The sequence below is a fragment of the Eschscholzia californica genome, unplaced genomic scaffold (genome assembly GCF_041429995.1).
Source record: "Eschscholzia californica isolate CP2 unplaced genomic scaffold, dmEscCali1.0.p SCAF_2, whole genome shotgun sequence".
NCBI classification, from domain to species: Eukaryota; Viridiplantae; Streptophyta; class Magnoliopsida; order Ranunculales; family Papaveraceae; genus Eschscholzia; species Eschscholzia californica.
This window is the reverse complement of record NW_028238309.1, coordinates 49,735,645-49,751,947: the sequence shown is the minus strand read 5'-3', so window position 1 is coordinate 49,751,947 and position 16,303 is coordinate 49,735,645. Positions and strand designations below refer to the sequence as shown.

General features: G+C 36.8%; 1 long non-coding RNA gene across 1 annotated transcript; it reads left to right on the top strand.

Moving 5' to 3' along the window:
- The first annotated feature begins 13,049 nt into the window (after nt 1-13,049).
- LOC147558700 (uncharacterized) lies at nt 13,050-15,194 on the top strand. Its single transcript, XR_015233523.1, has 5 exons — nt 13,050-13,233; nt 13,333-14,049; nt 14,126-14,296; nt 14,376-14,780; nt 14,855-15,194. It is a non-coding gene; the product is annotated as an uncharacterized LOC147558700 (long non-coding RNA).
- Nucleotides 15,195-16,303: the final 1,109 nt, after the last annotated feature.

Sequence of the window (16,303 nt, the reverse complement as noted above, 5' to 3'; positions counted from 1 at the left end):
AATGGGTAACTAGCAACCAAGAATATAAAAGAATAGGTCCTCTCCACTCATTGCCAATTGGTTTTGAGTTGGATGGCCACAAACTTAACATGGTATCAGAGCTAGGCCCACACGTGATAGGCTTAAAAGCCACACGTGCTCCACGTCACCCGTAAAGAAAAAAAAACACACGTGTTAGGCTCAAAGAACGCCACACGTGAGGGGGCGTGTGAGAATAGTCCCACATGGGAGAATGGGTAACTAGCAACCAAGAATATAAAGAATAGGTCCTCTCCACTCATGGCCAATTGGTTTTGAGTTGGATGGCCACAAACTTAACATGGTATCAGAGCTAGGCCTACACGTGATAGGCTTAAAAGCCACACGTGCTCCACGTCACCCGTAAAGAAAAAAAAAACACACGTGTTAGGCTCAAAGAACGCCACACGTGAGGGGGCGTGTGAGAATAGTCCCACATGGGAGAATGGGTAACTAGCAACCAAGAATATAAAAGAATAGGTCCTCTCCACTCATTGCCAATTGGTTTTGAGTTGGATGGCCACAAACTTAACATGGTATCAGAGTTAGGCCCACACGTGATAGGCTTAAAAGCCACACGTGCTCCACGTCACCCGTAAAGAAAAAAAAAAACACACGTGTTAGGCTCAAAGAACGCCACACGTGAGGGGGCGTGTGAGAATAGTCCCACATGGGAGAATGGGTAACTAGCAACCAAGAATATAAAGAATAGGTCCTCTCCACTCATGGCCAATTGGTTTTGAGTTGGATGGCCACAAACTTAACAAGAGGATTCGAGATTTTGAAGAACAAGTATATTAGAGAGAGAGTTCTCGATAAGAGATGAAAGAGACAGGCATTCACGAGGGACATTTTTAGAGAGAGAATCAATCTTGGCCGTTCTTCAATTAACGTCCCAGATTTGGTCAATTTTTCAAAAAAAATCTGCCACGTCAGACCGTAATAAAATTTTGTCAAAATCATTCGGAACTGTAGCATTTCCGTAAAACGGAAAGAGAGGAATATTGAAAGTGATAGATTGGAGATCTTGACAGAGATGGAAAGACAGTGAAGATGGAGATTTTCCTTGGAATAGAGATTTGTATAGAAAGTGGTTGGATCGAGTTAGAGGATATTCGATTGATTGGCAATGGGTTTTCTTTCTTTCTCTCTTATTATCTTCTGCTTCTCTCTTATAATTGACAGTAGAGATAGAGAGAGAACAGAGATGGAGAAGATTCGAAGAACTAAAGAGAGAGAGAGAGAGAAAGATACGTTGGGATTAAACCAAGAAGATCTTGGAAACCTTCCATTCTTTCTCTTTCTCTCATATATTAAGAGCAGCTCGGTTTTGGGATGTTTTGAATCACCAAAGGAAGGAACGATAGATTAAGAGAGAGAGAGAAATCAGAAAAATAGATCTCTCGGCTGATTTCATTGGATATGGACTGGATTTTGAAGAGAGAGGAGGATAGATTGAGATTTCTTCAAATCAGGGAGGTTGTTATTTTTTGGGGAGGCTCTGCTTCTCTCTACATAAATAGAGAACAAAGGCAAAACGATCTCATCTCGGATTGGGGGATAAAACCATCTCTCAGCTCAACAAAAACCAGAAATATTAGAGAGAGATTAGAGAGAGATCATCATCTAGCTTCTCCTTCTTCTGTATTTCTTTTAGTGGGAATAAGAAATTAACAAAACAGAGAGTGAGAAAGAGAGATTATTGTATTCAGAAATTCAGAGAGTGAGAGAGAACAAAAACTGTAGAGAGAATGATGATTGGTTTATATGCCTTATTCGAATATGTTTTTCTTCTCCATTTATTTTTGTATTAGTTCTCTTGAGTTGAAAAACAGGAAGAAAGAGTAAGAGATATTAAAACAGTAGTAAGAGAAAGAGGAGTTTTGGAGAAGATGAGAAGATTGAATGGAAAATAATTTTCCGAGAAAATATTTCCGAGAAGATGAGAAAATCGTTTCTCCTAAGGGTTTGTTTGTCTGTAAAACAGTAAAAACAGAAGGAAAATATTTCACTTAGGGGTGCGTTTGGCTGCCAGACAGGAAATCAGCAAGAAAAGTTATGATTCTTCTTCCATTTTCTCTCTTACTTTTCATATTTGTTTAAATCTCGATCATGATTAGCTAAGACTCTCCATCTAGGATTTTACGATGAAACCCATTTTTGATCTTTTAGACATATACTTTTTTTTATTAACTCTTGATTAATGCTTCATAGTTTAATTCGTTTTAGTTTGTTAAATAGATTTTCAATTCATTATCTATACTTTTAATTTGATGCATCATACTTAGGTTGAATCCTTTGATGATGCATACTTACCGATTGATAGATAATAGTTTAGAGATTTATTTATTTAAAACAAAACGATTACATCGTTATGGTTATTCGGTCTTAATGAAAACATCCCCCGAAATGAGGATAGTTCATTATCCGAAATTCTGAGTTATAAAAAAGAGAATTAATCATTTTAAGTATTGGTTCCAAAAAGTGATTTTATTGAATGGATTATAAAATCCTAGGCTCTCCCCCCATTTGAGTTCATTTTCATTTCCGTAAATTTATTTTAATATTTTATTCATTTTATCACCAAAACCACTTTGAAAAACCAAAAACCGTGTGACTTCCAAGTCTTAAAACGAATTTGACTAGTCTTTGAGGAACGAACAGGTTTTACCGGTAAATTAAAACTTGATATTCGTGCACTTGCGGGTGTAGACCTATTTAGGAAACTTTTTAGGTCCATCAGATATCTCTTTAGGGTTTAGTTTATATAGCCACTAAACCCTAATCCCACCGTCTCACCGACTCTCTCTCTACAACCGACATTACACGGACACGCTAATACTAATAACCGACATAAGCCTAACTTGACATTCCAGCTCTGTCTCGGAGTCCAACTCTGCCTCGGAGCCCTGCTTCGCATACCATCCATGTCTCAGTAATTAGCTCTGCTAACGGGTCCAAAATTCGGTGCCGAGACAAGCGGGTTGGCGGGTCGTAAACCGGGTTCCATACCAATCCATACTCGAGTCACTTCTAACAACTATTAATAATTTCCACTAAACGATTTCGAAAGATATTGGTTATATGACTTCGCTCTAGAGATTACAATTAGGTGTTAACAACTTTGAAGGGGAGATACAGATACCTAATACATTAGGAAGTGTAACCTGCAAGTATTAGACTTGTCAAATTGCGATCTTAATGGATCTAGATTTAGTAATTGGGGTATTTAGCGATACCTCCTCATCCCTAATGTCTAATTAGGGATGCCCCCTTTTGTAATTAGATATTAGGGATGCCCCCTTTTTTGCACTTAAAAGTACAAAATTACCCTTATTCTTATTATTTTTTCTTTTTTCTTCAATTTCTTATACCTCTTTGATGTTATCCTTACCAACTTATTTTCGTTTCTCATAGTTTTTTTTTTCTTTTATCCATCTTTTTATAATTTACAAACAACATTTATCGAAAAATTAAAATTAATAAATTAAACCAATTCGAAATAAAAATTGTAAATTTTAAGAAAAAAATTTTAACTTCACATTTGTTTTTTCATTTAACGTTAAAATTGATATATGTAACTAATTTGAAGAAGACTTCTTGATATCTATCGTTCTTTTTATTAATTATAACTCGTATAATTAAAAAATTAGTAAGTTAAAATTTTTTTATTACAATTTACGATTTTTATTTCGAATTGTTGTGATTTATCAATTTTAAATTTTCGATAAATGTTGTTGGGAAATTAGAAAAAGATGGATAAGAGAAAAATAAATATGAGAAACAAAAACTTGTTGGTAAGCATAACACCAAAGATATATAAGAAATTGAAGAAAACAAAGGAAGATAAGGGTAATTAAGTACTTTTAAGTGTAAAATAGGGGGCATCCCTAATATCCAATTAAAAAAGGGGGCATCCCTAATTGGACATTAGGGATGAGGGGGTATCGCTAAATACCCCGTAGTAATTTTATCTGGATGTATCATCAGTAGTTTAAAGCACTTGAGTTTAACTCGAACTACCTCTCTGGCCATTTGTCTGAGCAATTGGGGAAATTACAGAAACTTGAAAAGCTCTTTCTCTGGGATAACTCATTTTCTGGTTCAATTCCCTCCTCCTTAGGAAGATTATCATTATTAAGGGATTTAAACTTTCAAAAAAATGAATTGAATGGATCGTTGCCGGGAACAATAGGGCATCTCTCAAATTTAGAAACATTACTAGTCTCTTATAATGAATTACAGGGCGTTGTAACTGAAGCTAACTTCGCCAATCTTCAAAGACGAAAAGTGTTAGATATTGGCTTCTTCCTTTGGATGTGACAAATCCTCTCTCCCTACCTCCTATTTGGGTCTCCCCTGGGCCATGGATATAGATCGAAACATTTGTCGGACCCGGTTGTGGAGAAAATATCCAAGAGACTGTCTTCGTGGAAGGCTAGGCTTTTATCGCGAGGAGGTAAACTCACTCTTGTTAAAGCAGTCCTCTCTGCTCTCCCTATTTACTTTCTCTCCTTATTCTCTATGTTTGTGTCTGTTATTGGTGTGGTGGAGAAGAAATTTAAGGACTTCTTTTGAGACAATGATGATAATTCCAAGAGAATTCATTGGGTGGATTGGGAATGGGTGTGTAGACCGATTCTTCAAGGGGGTTTAGGGATTAAGATCACTTATGGAGGAAGATTATAAATATGGCGAAGCTGAATTCGAGTGGATTTGCGAAAGTCCAAAAGGGTCTTCTGGTACCTCGGTATGGAAAGGGATTTTTAACAGATGGAGTAACTCCAAAGCCCTGACAAAGATTAAGGTTGGGAATGGTAAGTATACCAGTTTTTGGGTATGACATTTGGTTTAAGGATTCCCCCTTAAGGATTGCCACCCCTCCATTTTCAGCCTCTCGATTTCTAAGGACTGTTCAATGCACGAGTTCTTTGAGTCTTCAATTAGGTCTTGGATCATGGAATTGAGAAGGCAGTTGTATGATTGGGAGCTAGATGATGCCAACGATCTATTGGATTCCCTTAACCAGATAGTTATCTCAGAGCAGGACGACTCTAGAGCTTGGATTTCCCCTCATTTTTTAAATTTATCAGTTAAGGCCACATACTCCCTTTTACATCAGGACATCACCATTCATTCCATCGTTTTTTGTTGTTATTTGGAAGAATGATATCCCTTTGAGAGTGAGTCTTTTCCTTTGGGCTACTGTCCTCGGAAAAGTCCCAACGGTTGATTTTTTGAGAAAACGAGGTCTCACGACCCCTAACAGGTGTCTCTTTGTGGCGCCTCAGAAGAATTAGCCTCCCATCTGTTCATCTTTTGTATAGTCTCCTACGAGGCTTGGATTAAGTTCATCAAGAGCATGGATATTTATTGGGTCTTTCCGAACACGGTCGAGGCTCTCCTTTTGGTGTGGAAGAGGCTGAAAGGCAGCCCCATGAAGAAGGCCATTCTTAGCTTGATTCCGAAGGCCATGGTCTGGGCAATTTGGTCTTGTAGAAACGACGCCATCTTTCGAGAGAAAGCTCCCTCGGCCAACAAGATCTTATTATCAGCTAAATGCCTTATTTATCATTAGAGTAGAAAGATGGGATGGGCAAAGGCCATCTCTATTGTTAGTGCTTCTTTTTTCTTTGTCTTTTGCCTCTTAGGCTCTTTGTATTTCCCTCTCCCTTTTCTAATTAATCAAATTATTCAAAAGAAAAAGTGTTAGATATTGATTCAGTTGATTTGAAGTTTAGGTCCGCTAAGAAGCCTCCTCTTCAACTAGAACAATTAATTTGCAGATATTGTCACGTAGGATCTCGATTTCCCCAATGATTAAAAACATAAAAGGAATTGAAGGATATTAATTTATCTAACACAAGAATTTCAGGCCTCCTACTTGGTTATGGGTCATGTCTTCACGAATGGACAATTTAAATCTAGGCCACAATCGACTCACTAGAGAATTGCCGAAGTTCTTCAAAACAAGTTATTTCTTCAGTTCCTTGTTTGTTATCTTGAGTTCCAACCGTTTTAACGGCCCACTACCTCGTGTACCTGTTGTTACAATGTTAGATCTTTCTCACAACTCACTAGAGAATTGTCGAAGTTCTTCAAAACAAGTTATTTCTTGAGTTCCTTGTTTGTTATCTTGAGTTCCAACCATTTTAACGGCCCACTACCTAGTGTACCTGCTGTTACAATGCTAGATCTTTCTCGCAACTCCTTGTCTGGTCATATTTCCTCGTTCCAATGTCATTCAGAGTTTGTGTGATAGAGAAAGATATTCTCTGTATTTAAATTAGGAGTTTCTATATTTTGAAAGATATTTTATAGTTATTTAATATTAGGAGTTTCTATATTTTAGAGTTTATAAGTAATTTAGGAGTTTCTATATTTCTAAATATTGAATCCTAGTTGAAGTCTAATTAGGAGTCCTAGTTAGAGTCTAATTTGTCTGATTATAGCCTATATATATGGCTGAGTTCATAGTAGTTAGGGAGATGAATCTTGAAGTTATTAATAAATTTTTTTATTAGTATTACGTTTATCTTTGCTCGGCCTAGATAACGACTTAGGTTCTTATCAATTGGTATCAGAGCACGCTTCTATCATTCGCTTTCGCATTACTTTTGTCTTCATTAGAGAACCTCGTTTGTGATACAAACTCGAAAATAATAATAATGTAGAAGCAATTAGGTGAATTGGCAAAGAAGATGGTTGAGATGACGGTAAATCAATCATTATTGATTGAGAAGATTGGTCGACAATAGAGATATTGTGTCTCAAAGAGCTAATCGTTTTAAAGGTGAAATGTTGCACTTTACACGGTTTAACGGATCAGATGTTGAAGGATGGATTTTTCAAGCTGAACAATATTTTAAGTTCTATGGCACTGCACCAAACCAAAAGATTCAGTTTGCAATCAGTTACTTGGATGGAAAAGCATTACATTGGCGTCGAGGGGCTAGACGAGGTAACTATATTCGTACATGGGAAGAGTTTGTCGAAGCGGTTGTAGGTCGCTTCGGAAGAACGACGTATAAGATGTAGGGGCTGCACTAGCAAAATTATGACATACGGGGTCCTAATATGAATATCAAGAAGAGTTTGTGTGTCTTTCAAACATGGGTAAGGAGCCCGGGAAAGGTAAGGAGCTAGAAAACCGAGAGAAAAACGACCATCGCAGAGGAGAAGAAAGCTCGCAGAGAGAACAGAAAAATCTCAGAGGAAGACGACAACGATGTCACCCTGATGAATATACAAAAAGAAGAATTCAAAAAGAAGGAAATTCACATTGAAGAAAATGTTCCTAAACCTTCTCCTCGATCAAACTGTTCGATAAACATTAATCCAATGAAGGAAACAAAACTGATCATATATGGAGGATATTCCAAACAAGTAGCATCTAATAAGAGTAGCTTCCCTGATAAGGGAAGTTCTACAGTAAAAAGGGCGTCTCTGAAGTTATCTCCAAAGTACTATGGTCCATATAAAATATTAGAAAGAATCGGTCCAGTAGCGTACCGTTTGGAATTGTCAAAGGGAACTAAAATTCATCTTGTTTTTCATGTCTCTGTTTTGAAGAAGGCATTTATCCTCAATATTGTGATTAATGATGAAATACCAATTGTCGAAGATCAGGGAGACCCGGTGTTAACTATGATTGAGGACATCCTTGAGGGCAAGGATGGAAAAATATTCTCTATATTTAAACTTAGGAGTTCCTATATTTTGAAAGATATTTTATAGTTATTTAATATTAGGAGTTTCTATATGTTAGAGTTTATAAGTGATTTAGGAGTTTCTATATTTCTAAATATTGAATCCTAGTTGAAGTCTAATTAGGAGGCCTAGTTAGAGTCTAATTTCTTTGGTTGTAGCTTATATATATGTTTGAGTTCATAGTAGTTAGGGAGATGAATCTTGAAGTTATTAATAAAGTTTTCTATTAGTATTACGTTTATCTTTGGCTGGTCTAGAGAAGGACTTGGGTTCTTATCATTGCGAAATGGATAAATTAAAATTTCTTGATCTCTCAAACAGTGCCTAGTTTTGAGAGATTTCAAAATACTGGTTTCACTCATTAGATTTGTCATTGCTCTAGTTAGAAAATAATAAGTTAACATGAAAAATTCCAAGCTCTATTGGTTCTTTAGTTCAGTTAGAATCCTTGCATTTGGGTAATAATTCTTTATCCGGCAAACTAAGATGGACTATTCTATTGGTTCTTTAGTTCATTGCGAAATGGATAAATTAAAATTTCAGGATCAATTCCAAGATGTTTCAGCAATTTAAGTGGCATGCCTTTGAAGCAAGAATCGATGGACTATTCTATCATCAGCATTGGACCCTATGACGAAACCGCTTCGCTTGTGACAAATGGAATACAATAAGAGTATAGTAACACTCTTGAACTTGTTACAATCATGGATCTCTCTACAAACAACTTACCCGGGGAGATTCCACAGGATCTAACAACACTTCACGAGTTACAACACTTCACGTGTTACGATTTTTGAAGTTATCTGAGAATCATTTTATAGGAAATATCCTAGACAAAATAGGAAAGTTGAGTACATTGGAATCTCTTGATTTCTCAAGCAACAAACTTTCATGTGTAATTCCTCAAAGCATTACAGATTTGCATTTTCTGAATCACTTGAACTTGTCATATAATAAGTTGTTAGGGAAAATTCCTTTAGTACCCAATTACAAAGCTTTACTGAACTGAGTTATCTTGGCAACTTTGAACTCTGTGGTATTCCACTCAAGAACTGCAGTGGCGATGAACAAGCTCAACTGCCCGGATATGGTGCATGTGTTATTATGGGAGCACTCTTGGAGACATGCTTATTTTGGGGTCATTACTATTATGAAACAAAAGCTCTTCAAGTTATGTGCGCGGTAGCTTGTCCATATGTATCGATATCGTAACAATATTTCAATTAACAGGCCAGTGTCAATTATAATGAGACTTTGGTTCTTAAGGTAGTGATGGTGTCTTTTTTCTTTGTGTGGAATCTCATTAGTTCAATTCGGATTTGATGACTTGTTTGTAACAGACTCACATGAAACATGTTGGTTGAAATGTTACAAGTTAGCATTTTGTAATCAATAAACAAAGTTGTCTCTGAAGCTTTTTCCCTCCTACACACAAAATTCAATTTTGAAGATGCTCTTGTTTATGCGTTTATTCAAAGATTTAAGATTAAAGTCAGTAATAATAACGAGTTAAAACAATTTGGTGGAAATATCAAAGTACTCGTTGTTCGTTGAAATGGATTAAATGTTATTTATTGGAGGCAATAATCAGCACAAGTTTGATACAGAGTATGAAACCACTTCTTCAATCAGACAAATAAAAAACCATTAATCTTATCAATTGTCTTGCTCTTCAAGTTCGATATATAATCATCACCATTTCGTCGAGCCAAGTTAAAAACCCTAAATCTTATTTGATATCTTGCTCTTCAAACGTAGCTTCATCATGGATATATTTTAAAATAGCATGAGATGAATCTATTCTCTAATATGACAAAGAATTTTGTTTCATTAATCAAGCAAAAAGACTCATTAACTCAAAAGAATTAGACTCTACATCAAGTGTATATCTAGAAATAATGTTTCCAAAAGATAACAACTAAGCTACATAATTGGTTGATCATAGTTAATGTTTACTATTTTATTATTAGTTCTGGTTATAATGATTCGAACATAACAAAAGGAGTTGGAGGCAGAAGGATGAACTTGCAAGCATACTACATCACATTTTGTTATCAACTCAACTCTTTTAAGTTGTTTGAGGGGCAACTATACACAGGTAACCCTTCGAACACGCCTGTCCTAACTCCAAATTGTGTACTAATGTGTCTTTATTAAGATGACGCAAATGACAACTAATATCAGTGAGTCTTCATGACTCGCATTGACATTTCTACATAAAAAAAGCCACAACAAAACAGAAAGAAAAAGCTTCAGTCACTGACATCCTAATTTACGTTTTGTGCTTTTCTTATGGGTTCTGAGTAAATTGATATTGAATTTGGGGATTAAAGGGCGAAGAAAGTGGTTTGAAGGAATAACAAAGGAAGAAATTGGTTTTCAAGGAATTGGGTCTTACTCTTACAGTCGCCTCAAATGAGTGTTGGCTTTAAATGAATAGCTTAAAATTTAATATGTACTGACTTTAACGGCACTCTTATATTGAAGTTCATAGTTTGTAGGACCATTTTTAGTTATCTCACCGCTGTTGGAGGACCCATGGTTTATTTTTTGATAAGGACCCATGGTTGTTGAAGGTGCATATTGCACGCGTAGTGCCCCTTCAAGCACGCTCTTCTTCACTTGAGTTATGTACTCTCTATTAAGATAATGGAAGGAAGAAAATGAAACCACAAAAAAACACAACTTACAATTAAAATAAGTTCGGAGATAATTCATCAACTAAAATATTAACTTAGCTCCACACATATAGTACTGATACTCTATGGAAATTAACTGGTTGTGCAGAAAAATCATGGGTCGTCTTTGACAAGACTCACTCAAACTAAGTCAATTTGCATCCAAAATAATTGAAAACACTCATTCAGACTAAGTCAATTTGCGTCCAAAATAATTTGATCTCTGTTTGGCCTCATTCATAACTTCACAATAGTTACCAGTAGAAGTCTTGTGGTGTATCTTGTAAGGCCATACACATTATATAAAACTTTAGGCTTGCCCTCTCTAGTATGAAATTCTGGTTCCGCCCCTGATAACAAACATGCTAACCTATAACATTTCAACCAACATGTTTCGTATGAGCCGGTGACAAACAAGTCATGTATCTTAATAATCTAACTAAAACAATAACAGTGATCTTTTCATTTGGACTTACAAATTCACGTAAGATTGGATAACTCCATTGAGTACCAAAATATTGACAAATTCTTTATCAATTATTCTACATCTTACAGAAAAGAAAGTCACCCAATTTTATTAATCATTAATCCAAGGTTTTCATATTATAATTAAGCAATAACACTTGAAGTAGAAAACACTACGTAGCCAAAAATGTACCCAAGTAACAATATGATCTTGTGCAGCAATTGGTCTCTAGTAAAAGTCAGGTGAAACCAAAATGAAAATTAAAGTAGACCCAAGGAAAAACATGATCTTTGAACTCCCGTCTCTCCCTGGGAACACATACAGGCTACCCACAAGAGCTACGTAATATATTGTGAAAACTTGTAGCTTGGCTTAAATATGTGGAGACCAGGCTGGGCAGCTCTTCTGAATCTTTTTTCCTCGTACTTATGCTCTTAAATCCAGGCTAATGAAGCATGAGTCATATTCTTTGCACTATTCACATAAATACCTATAGAATTTTCATTATACGTACATCTCCAACGCAAAACTCAATCTGAAAAATTGAATTTATAGAATTTTTGAAGAAAAAAAATCTCTTCACACAAAATTCAATTTTGATTTTAAGAAGATGTGTCAACATTTAATTCTAATATACATGTCCCAGAAAGATACTTAATATTTGATATTTCTCTCGAGTACTTCAATTATCCACTCAATATTACAAAGAAAATTGTGTATCTAGGTAATGACTATTATGTATTTTTAAGTTTTTCTTGAGTTTTGCATTGGAGATGCTCTTGTGTACGTATAAGTTTATTCAAGATTTAAGATTAAAGTTAGTAATAATAATGAGTTGAAGCAATTTGGTGAAAATATTAATGTACTAGTTGTTGATTGAAATGAATAAGATGTTATTTATTGGAGGCAATAAGCCAAATATGCTCTTACTAAACAAACTTGATGGATATTAGACCAAATTAAAATGGGAATCAATTGCTTTTAGTTGAAGATAATGGTGGAAGATGAAACAAGAGAAGTTTTATGTTTTTATTATGCACTAAATTAAAATATTTAAGTCATAGTATTATAATATGGGAAATTTTAAAAGGCCCCCCGTTTTTGTTAAAAGGCCGCCCCGCTAAAAGCGCCCCTCATTATAACCCATTTGGTTATAGGGCCCCCTCTGCAAAAGAGCACCTCCTTCATCTATATTTGACCTAACGGCAAAGTTAACGCCGTTAGGTCAAACTTAACCCAAGACCAAAATAGACCCTAAAACCCTTGACCATCTCCTTCCCTTTCATTCCAGCCATTTCCTATCTCCCGCCTTCTCTCTCTCTCTCGTCCTCTAGGTCTCTCTCGTCCTCTCTCTCATTCTTCACCATTATATCTCGGTTAGTTCTCTCTTTCTCCTTGTATCTTTCTCTCTCTCCTTCTATCTCTCTCTCTCTATCCCTGTATCTCTTTCAAAATTTCCCTAAAAAGAAAACCCTATGTTTTAGTTTTTTTGATTTTTGAAATTAATGGCTTAAACATCTCAATTGATTTATTTGCAACAGAAGTCAACAAGTTTCATACCTAATTTTTAGTTCATTGCGTCAAGAGAGATAGAAAACCCCCAAATTTTCCAGGTAAACCATTAAATTTAAACTTTTTATGATTTTATTTCATTTTTTTTTTATTTGATGATGTGTGTTGTTATGATGTTCATGATTTTTGTTTAATTTAGTTTAAGTTAGTAATTTTAATGTTTAAAAATCATAATACGGTCGCACCAGACCGTAGGGTTTAAATTTTTTGTTACTGTGCATATTTTCGGTCGCACCAGACCGTTATTTTGCTATCCTACGGCTCGTGCCCACCGTAATTTTGCACAGTAGCTACTGTGCAAAATTACGGTGGCCACGAGCCGTAGGATGGCAAAATAACGGCTCGAGCCCACCGTAAATATGCACAGTAGCTACTGTGCATTTACGGTGGGCTCGAGCTGAATTTGTGGCATTTTACGGTTTCGAGCCCGCCGTAAAGATACTGTGCATATTTTCGGTGGGTTCGAACCGTTTTTTTTTGGCATCTCACGGCTCGTGCCCACCGTATTTTCGCCAGTAGGTCAAATTTTGTTGATTTTATTTATGCTTTCTAATGCCATTTTTTCCAAGTTGTTTGACTTTATTTATATATCCTATTTTACCTTTAGTCATGTCTGAACGTGTCGCACAAATTGTAAGTGCGAGAAAGAGGAAGGAGGATGCTAGGAAGCAGATTGTCGACGGTTCGACGAGTGAAGCAGGTGCGGATCCTTTTCCAGGAGGGCCGACGGACCGAAGCGTTCTCAAGAACTATGAGAACCATATTGCATACCAGATTTGGAATGACAAGGTACGTGTATGTTTTTCTATTTTTCGCACTTATCAATGTTTAATATAATGATATATTGTTAACATTCAATAAACGTAACTTTTATGTTTGTGTACGTAGGATCGTTCTATTTTGAAACTACATAATCACGCAAGTGGTGTGCAAGTGGGGGCCCTTGAAAGTAAAAGTATACGAGATTCAAAGAAGGAACATGTTTGGGACATAGAACTCGAGTGTACAGTAGTTCGTGAGAAGGTGCAAGCATCAGGACTTCTGTAAATCGCTAAATACTCTTACCAGAAACTTGACCGGGTTCTTATCACGGCTTTCACGGAGAGGTGGCATGAAGATACTAACACCTTTCACATGCCATTTGGAGAAATGACGATCACACTAGAGGATGTGCATCGTATTACAGGACTTCAGATTACAGGTCACTCGGTTCATCTTGATAATGATCATGTAAATGAATGCGCACTTCTGGTGAAAGGTTTAGGGGTGACACCTGAGGCTGCGGAAGCAGAATTGAAGGCGACTAAGTGCAAGAGTGTCCGAATGTTGTGGTTGAGGGAAATCTGTTCGGGTAGCTTAGACAAAGATGACGCACGGAAGAAAGACTTTTGCGTCAGAGGGTACCTCCTCCATCTTATGGGCTCGACTCTTTTTTGTGACAAGAGTGGTTCGAAGGTGCCTGTTTGCTACCTTACATATTTGATGGACTTGACGAAGGTCCCTAAATATTCGTGGGGCACGGCTGTGCTTTCTTACCTTTATAGGCAGCTCGGTCATGCTTCCACTAAGGGTGGACAAATGGCGGGTTATCTGCCCCTCCTCCAGGTATTTCTCACATTATTATAAGTTGATTAATTTAGGAGTCTATCTTCTTGGTAGTAATAATTGTTTTCTTGTTTAGGCATGGATTGACGAGCACTTTAAGCTTGGTCTGTCGGATTTGAAAAAGGATTTCGACATTAGCCGGGATTTGCCTCTGATGGGTAGATGGACGGAGCATGATTTACATGGAAATCTAGATTACAGACTGGTTAACCTCCGAGAGATGATCGACGATTTGGAGGAGTGAGAGGTAAAATTCTATATACTATGGATTTAGTGTGTTAATTTGACATTGAATGAGCATCTAGTATAATAATTGTGTTATTTAGGTTATTTGGGACCCATATAGACTCATGGGCATTGGTGAGTCATCTCCCCCACTATACGCCTTCTACAGCGGTTGTATCGTATTTGATGATATTGCCGAGCCGTATCAACCCGAAAGGGTGTTGAGGCAATTTGGTGTGGTTCAACATATTCCGTCTGCCCCCATGAGAGCAACAAAGAAGAGAAGGAGTGAAGCAAAGGATTATGGAGAACATACATGGTATTGGGATAACTGGAAACATCATGTCCTCAACGAGAAAGATAGGTCGCAACGGGTTAGTTCGTCTTGGGAGGTCGATGATAAATATGCTGAGTGGTTTAGTCGAATTTCACACCCGAAGGTCCAAAACCCAATCCATCGGAAGACGAACCAAGCACAAAGCTCACTCGGTTCGATTGCTTACTACGTAAGTACACATAAAGCATGTAATCTACTTTATTTAGTATTGATGGAAATACATGTTAACAGACTTTTTTTTAGAGAGAGGGTATTCGGCATGCCCTTGCTGCACTAGATTTGTCTGGGGTGGATGCAGGAAAGGAAATTCTTCACCAAGTATTGAGGGAGGAGCAACTTCCAGAGGCACCCCAGAGGGTTCAGGAAGAAAATACAAGGAAGAGGACAAAAACAAAGGCCGTGGGCAGGAGGAAGACCTAGAACGGCTTTAGATACTTTTATATTTTGAGACCTACGTCGGAAACTTTTGAATGATGTCGGATACTTTTATATTTTGAAGGGCTTTAGATACTTTATCTTTTGATATGTTAAAACAGTTGGTTTTTTATATGGTTGAAATGTTATATTTTGATATGTGCCAAAAGAGAGAGAGATACAAAAGAGAGAGAGAGAGAGATACAAAACTCCGATAGCACCAAGAATTCCGATAGAAAAGAGAGAGAGATACAAAACTCTGATAGCACCAAGAACTCCGATAGAAAAGAGAGAGAGAGAGATACAAAACTCCGATAGCACCAAGAACTCCGATAGAAAAGAGAGAGAGATACAAAACTCCGATAGCACCAAGAACGGTGCGAAAACACCGATAAATTGAACAGTACTTACTGTGCAATTTTTCGGTGGGCTCGAGCCGTTTGTGTTGCTAAAAACGGCTCGGGCCCACCGAATAATCGCACAGTAGGTACTATGCAATTATTCGGTGGGCACGAGCCGTTTTTAGTAACACAAACGGCTCGAGCCCACCGTTTTTTGGCACAGTACTTCTTATTTAAAAAAAATAAAACTTTACCTTAATAAAAAAACTTTACGTTTAAAAAAAAGATTTATGTTTAAAAAAAAACAACTTCAACTAACAGTTACTACTAAAAAAAACAACTTCAACTAAGTTTTCATTCCATATCTATTGCTATTGCATTCGATGATGTGTCCCCTTCCTTCTTTATACTTGATGGAGTTTCTTCCAATTGCGGATTGAAATTATCGCCACTGTCAATTTTATGTTCGCAAATAGTCAACCACCTTCTTGCATCTGAAGTAGCGTATCGAGACCATTGTCTAGCAATCGGAGGAAGTATAGTTTCGTTTTGTAGCTTAACATTAAGGAAATGACAATTGTTTACATAACCAATGCATACCATTGTATGTGGTTGAGACAAACCTTCGGAAGATGGTGGTGGTGGACCGGTGATTAAGGTAAAAATGTCGTTGAATCATATTTCGCCAAATGAATCAACATTATATTAAAATGAGTGGCAATTAAATAACTCGTCTCTCCGTGAGTATACCAAAACTCATCTTTAGCTGGTATATCAAAATTGTTGGTTGAAACCAACAATCGGTCATAAAAAGACCCAAACATGGCTTTGTATAACTCTGTACGTGTTTCGAGTTCATTAAGAACACCTTTTCGGATCTCAATCCAACCTACCTCCGACGGATACCCGAGACCAAGAGCGACGGCTCTAAAACCAC